This window comes from Eumetopias jubatus, unplaced genomic scaffold (genome assembly GCF_037043125.1).
Source record: "Eumetopias jubatus isolate StellerSeaLion01/CBP00866 unplaced genomic scaffold, mEumJub1_p1.0 scaffold_4, whole genome shotgun sequence".
Lineage (NCBI taxonomy): Eukaryota > Metazoa > Chordata > Mammalia > Carnivora > Otariidae > Eumetopias > Eumetopias jubatus.
Window position 1 is genome coordinate 9,453,732 of NW_028274810.1, and position 8,055 is coordinate 9,461,786.

The window sequence follows — 8,055 nt, forward strand, 5'->3', positions numbered from 1 at the left end:
GCAAGATAGTCGGAGCTGGATCTTTATCTAGGTTCAGAGGTAGAAGGTCCCAAACTCAAACATCTACATGGGTTGGGCAGATAATAAAATAAATCAGGATAGAGTAGAACAATGGAATGGGGTGGGGCCAATGGTGGACTCAAGAATATATTCCCTATCTAGGGAGGATATTCTAGGGTGTGTGTTTGTGTGTGTGTGTGTGTGTGTGTGTGTGTGTGTGTGTAAATAATACTGTACAATCAAATACTGGACAATAAAAAACCTACCTCTGCACTCTATACTCCTGTAATACTAATATCATTGCAGTCCTCTGAAAAATCATTGACATCTTCTCTGGAATTTACATAGGCAATGCTCTCTGCTTGGGTACTCTCCCCTATCTCCTTCCCCCTTCACTAGGCTAGCTCGTATACAGACCTTCTCTAATTCTCAAGGCTGAATAGGGGACTCTATGTAGTGCTCCTAGACCACTTGCAGGTTTACTTGAATCTATCACCTGTTGTACTGTGTGCTCCTCGAAGGCAAAGTACTTGACACAGAGTACGTACTCAATAAATATCTGCAGAATGAATCAATGAATAAACAAATGAATATATAAGGGTGGCCCCTTTTCTCATTCTTCAGTCTAATCCCATCCTACCTAGAGGCATAAGATAAAGTGAGAAAAGTAAAAGGTAAATAATGAATAAATGCTCATTCATTCACTTTGGGAGCACCATTAAGAATAGTAGAAGGGGAATCAGATAATGTCCCTTTAAAAAAAAAAAAAGATTTTATTTATTAGTCCGAGAGAGACAGAGACAGAGCACAAGCAGGGAGAGCGGCCGGCTGAGGGAGAAGAAGGCTCCCTGCTGAGCAGGACTTGATCCCAGGACCCTGGGATCATGACCTAAGCCAAAGGCAAACACTGAACTGACTGAGCCACCCAGGCGTGCCCAGATAAGGTCCGTTTTGAAAGCTGAGTTCAACTCAGAAAGAGCAGAGAAACAGGATAAGATAATGTGTGCATGTGAAAGAAGCCACTCTTCATAGCCTAAAACTGCCAGGACTGCTGAAAAACTGCCCAATAATTAGAAGATGCCATGTGGATCCTGGAATCCAAACACCCATGTGTCTTTGTAAAAGTAATGGCTCCATCTGGCCATGTCAATAAACAGTACATTATTTCTTAGCTGCAATTATTATCCTAACACACCCAGAAAGAGGAGAAGTCCTCCAACACCAGCCTGAAGGGAGAAAACATATGTTTACTTAACACCAATGACTCTATACCACTGGTATCACCCGTGATCAAAAGAAATAATGAGAAATAACTAGTGCTAGCAACCCCAGCTTTCTATGCAGCAAAGACAACCTATTTTAATTACCAAATAGTATATATCAAATGATCCCGGTTTGGGCTAGGGGAAAGGAAAGGAGACTAGCTAGAAATGTTTCCATCTTCTCTGTGTCCACCCATCTATATTCCTCTGCACTGAAATGTCATTCTGGATTTTCCTCATTCAAAGGGCCCATGCTGAAGGACAACCCAGAAACTTCTTTTTAACAGAGACCAGTTGTTGATATAATAAAACTCCTGCTATAGATTAGATGACAATTTATTTTTAAATTAAATCATAAGTGATGTTTCCATTTTTGTATCTCCCTGCCTGGGAAGCAGAGTTAGTTGTATTTTCATCTGAAACTTTTCCTTAAGTCAGGGTACAGCTTCTTCCCTCTGTGCTGAGTTCTGTGAGCCTGGCATATTTTTCAGTCGACACCACGAAGAACACACTGAGAGTGAGGAAAGTGTTTAAGGAAGAAGACATTTAGTTTTATTAACTGGTTAGGCCATGAAGTTACCTGGTAACTTTATTGATCTATTCAGCTCAGTTTCCATCAGTCTGAGCTAGAAGGGGGCAGGACATGGGTGACAGAGGGAATCAATCGCTGCTAGTTCCTGGGCCCACAGGGGACTGCTTTCTGCCCCATCCACCCTCTATTGCTCATGACACATGACAAATATTTCTGGTTTTTTATTATTATTGTTTTTTAGTTAAAAGAGAGCCAGATAGAAGATACAGACACAGAGATCAATGGAACAAAATAGAAACTCCAGAAACAGACTTACACAAATACAGCCATTTGATCTTTGACAAAGCATAAACAGTTTGGTGGAGGAAAGATAGTCTTTTCAACGAATGGGTATTGGAACAATAAGTCATCCACAGGAAAAGAAAGAAACCTTAATATAAAGCTCACACCTTACATAAAGATTAACTCAAAATAGATCATAGGTCTAAATGAAAAACATAAAACAAGGTTTTAGAAGAAACACAGGATAAATCCTTGTGACTGCGGTTAGGCAGAGAGGTCTTAAAAATAAAACCAAACAGAAGATTCATAAAAATAAACTGAACTGATAAACTGGACTTCATCAAACTTAAAAACTTTTGTTCTTCCAAAGATACTGTTGTGAATATGAAGAGACGAGCTATGGACTAGGAGAATATATCAGAAAACTACATACTCCACAATAGACTTGTATCCAGAATATACAAAGAACTCTCAAACTCAACAGCAAGAAACAAATAACACAATTAAAATATGGGAAAAGAACTGTAATTGACACTTCACCAAAGAGGATATAAGAATGGCAAATAAGCACATAGAAAGATAATCAAAATCATTAACAATCAGAAGAATGCAAATTAAAAACATGATAAGATGCCATTACTTACATACTTATTTGAATGGCGAAAATACGGACAATACCAAGTGCTAACAAGTACACGGGGCAACTAGAACACTATACACTTCTGCTGGGAATGTGAAATGGTACAACTACTCTGGAAAAGGACATGGTGATTTCTCATAAAGTTAAGTATAAATTTGACCCCCAACAATCCCACTGCGAGGTTTACAGCCTAAGGAAATGAAAACTTGGTTTATATAAAAACCTGTACGTGAACATTTGCGGCAGCTTTATTTGTGATAGGCAAAAGCTGGACATCCCCCCAAAACTCTTCAACAGGTGAATGGATGAATAAACTGTGAAACTTGCACACCAGACTACTATGCAACAACAAAGAGCAACAAACTACTGATAAACACAACATGGGTGAATCTTAAATACACCATGCTGAGCAAAAGAACCAAGGTCAAAAGGTTACATACCATGGTTCCATTTATTTGGCATTATGAAAAATTCTCAAAAAAGATCAAGCTATAATTGTGGAGAACAGATCAGTGGTTGCCAGGGTGTTTGGGGTGAGGTGAGGATGTGACTACAGGCAGATAGCTGGGGGAACTTTTGGGTTGGTGGAAATGTTCTGTATCCCAATTTTGGCAGGGTTTTCTTGAATCTATATATGTGTCAAAATTCATAGAACTTTTCATTAAAAAAGTGTTACCATAGATAATTTTTAAATTACAGACACCCAATACTATTGATTATAATGAAAATAAAATCAAGTTACAGATTCTTCATAATATATTCTGTGTTATTTTATGGAAAAAATATAAGTATTGTGTAAGGTAACCAAATAGTGCCTTTCTTTAAAAAGACTTTTTTAAGAGCATTTTCAGGTTCACGGAAAAACTGAGAGGAAGGTACAGAAATTTCCTATATATCCCTTTCCCCAACACATGCACAGCCTCCCCCATTACCAATACCTGCCACCAGAGTAGTACATTTGTGCAGCTGATGAACCTCATTATCCCCCAAAGTCCATAGTTTATATTGTTTCACTCTTGGTGTTGTACCTTCAGTATTGTTGGATTTGACTTGCTACTTTTTGAATTTTTTAGTTGTTGACCTAGGGTTTGCAACGTACACTTACAACTAATCCAAGTCTACTTTCAAATAACACTATGCCGTTTTAAAGGTGGTATGAATACCTTATAATACGAAAACAAGCTTAACTCCCTCCTTCCATCCATCTATCCCTGGTGTCGTTGCTATCATTCATTTTACTTGTGTATAAGAATATTTAGGTAGTGGGGCGCCTGGGCGGCTCAGTCGTTAGGCATCTGCCTTCAGCTCGGGTCATGATCCCAGGGTCCTGAGATTGGGCCCCTCATCGGGCTCCCTGCTCGGCGGGGAGCCTGCTTCTCCCTCTCCGCCTCCCCCTTCCCTCTCTCGCTGTCTCTTTCTCTCTCTGTCAAAATAAATAAAATCTTTAAAAAAAAAAAAGATTTAAGTAGTACATATACATAGAATATACATAAGCACACATAATTGAATACGATTAACAATTGAACACTTGAACAATTGAATAATTGTTTGGGGTTTTTTTTGTTTTTGTTTTTTTAAAGATTTTATTTATTTATTTGAGAGAGAGAGAGAGAGCAGGGGAGGGACAGAGAGTGAGAGAGAAGCAGACTCCCCTTCAAGCAGGGAGCCCGACATGGGGCTTGATCCCAGGACCCTGGAATCATAACCTGAGCTGAAGACAGACGTTTAATCAACTGGGTCACCCAGGTGGCCCAGTTGAATACATTGTTGCTATTATTTTGAACAAACCATTTTCTGTTAGCTCAAATAAGAACAAAAAAATAAAAGTTTTAACAAATGTTGTTAAAATGTCTATACTACCCAAAGCCATCTATACATTTAATGCAATCCCTATCAAAATACCAACAGCATCTTTCACAGAACTAGAACAAACGATTTTAAAATTTGTACGGAACCATAAAAGACCCTGAATCACCAAAGCAATCTTAAAAAGAAAGGCAAAAGACATCACAATTCCGAACTTCAAGTTACACTACAAAGCTGTAGTAATCAAAGCAGTATGGTGATGGCACAAAAATGGACACATAGATCAATAGAACAGAATAGGAAACCCAGAAATGAATCCACAATTATATGGTCAGTTAACCTTCGACAAAGCAGGAAAGAACATCTAATGGGAAAAAGTTTCTTCAACAAATGGTGTTGGGAAAACTGGACAGCTACACGCAAAAGAATGAAACTGGACCATTCTCTTTCACCATACATAAAAACAACTCAAAATGGATTAAAGACCTAAATGTGAGACCTGAAACCATGAAAGTCCTTGAAGAAAGCACAGGTAGTAATTTCTCTGACATTGGCCACAGCAACTTTTTCTAGATAGGTCTCCTGAGGCAAGGGAAACAAAAGCAAAAATAAACTATTGGGACTACATCAAAATAAAAAGCAGAGGACATAAACAGACATGTCTCCCAATAAGATGTACAGATGGCCAACAGACTCACAAAAAAGATGTTCATCACTTACCACAGGGAAATGCTCATCACAGTGAGATATCACGTCACACCTGTCAGAATAACTAAAATCAACAACACAAGAAACAACAGGTATTGGCGAGGATGTGGAGAAAGGGGAACCCTCTTGCACTTCATGGGAAAGCAAACTGGTGCAGCCACTGTTGAAAAACAGTATGGAGGATCCTCAAAAAGTTAAAAATAGTACCCTACAACCCAGCAAGTACACTACTAGGTATTTAGCTGAAGAATACAAAAATACTAATTCAAAGGGATATATGCACCCCCCCATGTTTATAGCAGCATTACTTACAATAGCTAAATAACGGAAATAGCCCCAGTATCCATCAATTGACATATGGATAAAGACGATGTGATATATCTATATATATATCACAATGGAATATTATTCAGCCATTTAAAAGAATGAAATCTTGCCATTTGCAACAACATGATGGAGCTAGAAAGTATTATGGGGTTTTTTTTTTTTTTAAAGGTTTTATTTATTTATTTGAGAGAGAGATTGAGAGAATGAGTCAGGGGAGGGGCAGAGGGAGAAGCCGACTCCCTGCAGAGCAGGGAGCCAGACATGGGACTCGAACCTAGCACCCTGGGATCATGACCTGAGCTGAAGGCAGGCGTTTTACTGACTGAGCCACCCGGGTACCCTAAAGAGTATTACGATAAGCTAAATAAGTCTTCAATGTTCTTCTTTTTCTTTATGTAGATCCATGCTTCTGACCTATGTTATTTTTCTTCTCTAAAGAATTTCTTTTAATGTTTCTTTCCAGGCAAGTCTACTTGGCAACATATTCTCTCAATTTTTGTTGGTCTGAGAAAGTCTTCCTTTCTCCTTTAGTTTGAAGGATAATTTCACAGGGTACAGAATACTATGTTGGTGGTTTTTATTCTGTCAACACTTTCAATATTTCATTCCACCCTTTTTTGTTTGCATCATTTCGGAGAAGTAAGAGATAATTCCTCCCTTTGTTCTCTATAGATAGGTGTTTTTTCCCTTCTTTCAAAAAAAATCCCAAAGAGGGGCGCTTGGGTGCCTCAGTCAGTTAGGCGTCTGCCTTCGGCTCAGGTCATGATCCCAGTGTCCTGGGATCGAGCCCCACATCGGGCTCCCTGCTCAGCGGGGAGCCTGCTTCTCCCTCTCCCTCTGCCTGCCTGCCTGTCTGCCTACTTGTGATCTCTCTCTCTCTCTCTCTCTCTGTCAAATAAATAAATAAAATCTTTTTTTTAAAATCCCAAATATTTTTTTCATTTTTTTAATTTTCTGTAATTTAAATATGATATGCCTAGATTTAGTTTGTGTTTTGTTTTGGTTTTTGTTGTTTTGTTTTGCTTGGCATTTGGTACTTAGTGGACTCGGTGTTCTCTGAGCTTCCTGGATCTGTGGTGCAGTATCTGCCATTTAATTGGGGAAATTCTCAGTCATTATTGTTTCAAATATCTCTTCTGCTTATTTCACTATTTCTTCTGGTATTCTCATTACAGGTAGATTATTATACCCTTTGTGGTTGTCCCACAGTCCTTAGATATTTTGTTCTGTTTTTTACAATCTTTGTTCTCTTTGCTTTTCAGTTTTGGAGATTTCTATTGAGATAGCCTGCAGCTCACAGATTCTTTCCTCAGTGTGTCTGGTCTATCATGAGCACATCAAAGGCATTCTTCATTTCTCTTTCAGTGTTTTTTATCTCCAGCATTTCTTTTTGGTTCTTTCTTAGGATTTCCATCTTTCTGCCTGCAATGCTTATTTGTTCTTGTATGTGGTCTACTTTACCCATGAGAGCCCTTTGCATATTAAACGTAGTTGTTTTAAATTTCCTACCTGATACTTCCAATACCCTATAGTGTCTGATTCTGATTGTGATTTTTATCTTTTCATATGCCTTGCAGTTTTTTCTTGACAGCTGGACCTTCTGGGTCAAAGGATCAGCTGTAAATAGGCCTTTAGGAAGGTGGTGCTGAGGTCCAGGGGGAGGGGAAGCCTTCTCTACTCCTATGATCAGGTTGCAGACTTTGAGTGAGCCTGTGCCCCTGGACTGTAAACTTCATTAGTTTCTCAGTTTTTTTCTTCCCTCCTGAAGCGGGACAGGATGGCTAGAGTGGGCAGGAGTTGGCTATTTTATTTCTTTCCCATGAGGGCTAAAGCTTACCGGAGTTGGGTATTTCCCTTCCTCTGGGTCAGTTCTTGATAATACCCCAGCAGGTCAGGCTTTGGTTAATGAGTTTCTGCTAAAGGCAGGCCTTGTTAAAAAGAACAGACTGCTCTGGTGTATTTAAAAATGGTTCCTTCTCCCTCCCCCACAGGAAGCACGAGGACATTTTTTTCTGGTAATTACTGTAAGGATCTGGTGGAGAACCTAGAGGTAAATCTCACAAAACTGTGGAGGCCCCTCATGACTGGGTCCCTGGAGTTTTTATCTCAAGAGTTGTCTGCACTGAGCCTCCAACAACATGTCAATCATAGTTCAGGATTTCCTGCCCTGCTGTTAGTTCCCAGGGAGGTTTCTTTCTCCACATTTCTGCTCTGGTAAGCTGGGATTCTCTGTATTCACCTGTCTCTTCAATTTAGACGGCAGTGGTCTGCCCTGTGGCATCTTTTCTCTTAGGAATCCAAGAAGAGTTGTTGATTTTTTTTTGGTCTGTTCAATGTTTTACTTGTCAGGATGAAGTGGCGACTCCCAAGATCCTTACGTGTGGAATCAGAGATCAGACATCCAGTAGTGTCTGTTTTGAACTCTCGTTATTAGATCTCATATACTGCTAATTATTAAAATGCTAGTCATGGTTTTAAACTTCAAAGTCAGGGAGCTA